At 38.1% G+C, this 810-nt stretch overlaps 1 protein-coding gene across 4 annotated transcripts in view; it reads left to right on the forward strand.

Annotated features, from left to right (window-relative positions):
* fbxw7 (F-box and WD repeat domain containing 7) overlaps positions 1 to 810 on the forward strand; it is a 110,374-nt gene that overhangs the window by 26,300 nt on the left and 83,264 nt on the right. The window lies entirely within an intron of this gene.

Genomic DNA, 810 nt, shown 5'->3' on the forward strand with positions numbered 1-810 from the left:
AGTCCACTCCTTGTGAAGCTCCCCCACACTTTTGATTGGCCTTTTCCTGACAAACCTCTCCAGGCTGCTGTCATCCCTGCTGCTTGTGCACCTTTTTTCTTCCACACTTTGCCCTTCCACTTAACTTTCTATAAATGTGCTTTGATACAGCACTTTGAGAACATCCAACTTCTTTTGCAACTTCCTTTTGAGGCTTTCCCTCCTTGTGGTTTGATGTTTTTTTGCACAACCGTCAGGTCAGCAGTCTTCCCCATGATTGGGAATTCCACTGAACCAGACTGAGAGACCAATTAAAGGCTTTGTTGGTGTTTGGATTAATTAGCTGATTAGAGTGTGACACTTTGAGCCTACAATATTGAACTTTTTCACAATATTCTATTTTTCTGAGATTTTGAATTTGGGGTTTTCATAAGCTGTAAACCATACTCATCAAAATTATAACAAATAATGACTTGAAATGTCATACTTTGCATCTAATGAATGTAGGTATATTATGTATGACTTTAACCTTTTAAGTTGAATTACTGAAATAAATTAAACTTTTGAACAATATTCTAATTTCAAAAACTTTACATGGATATTGTGACATTTAAGTAGGGATGTCCCGATCAGCATTTTAGGCCTCCGATCCTTATGCAATCTTTTAACCTCAAATCCGATCCGATTTCGAGTCCCGATCCGATATTTTTCCTTTAGTATTGAAATTGATCAAACTCAAACTTACTTTGTTCAACTTACTTTGTACGGTTTCTTTTGCTTTGCTGTACAGCTGTGGTACGGCTGTGTCTCGATGGCAGAGCGTAGCGCGGG

Source organism: Etheostoma spectabile, chromosome 2 (assembly GCF_008692095.1).
Source record: "Etheostoma spectabile isolate EspeVRDwgs_2016 chromosome 2, UIUC_Espe_1.0, whole genome shotgun sequence".
Classification (NCBI taxonomy): domain Eukaryota; kingdom Metazoa; phylum Chordata; class Actinopteri; order Perciformes; family Percidae; genus Etheostoma; species Etheostoma spectabile.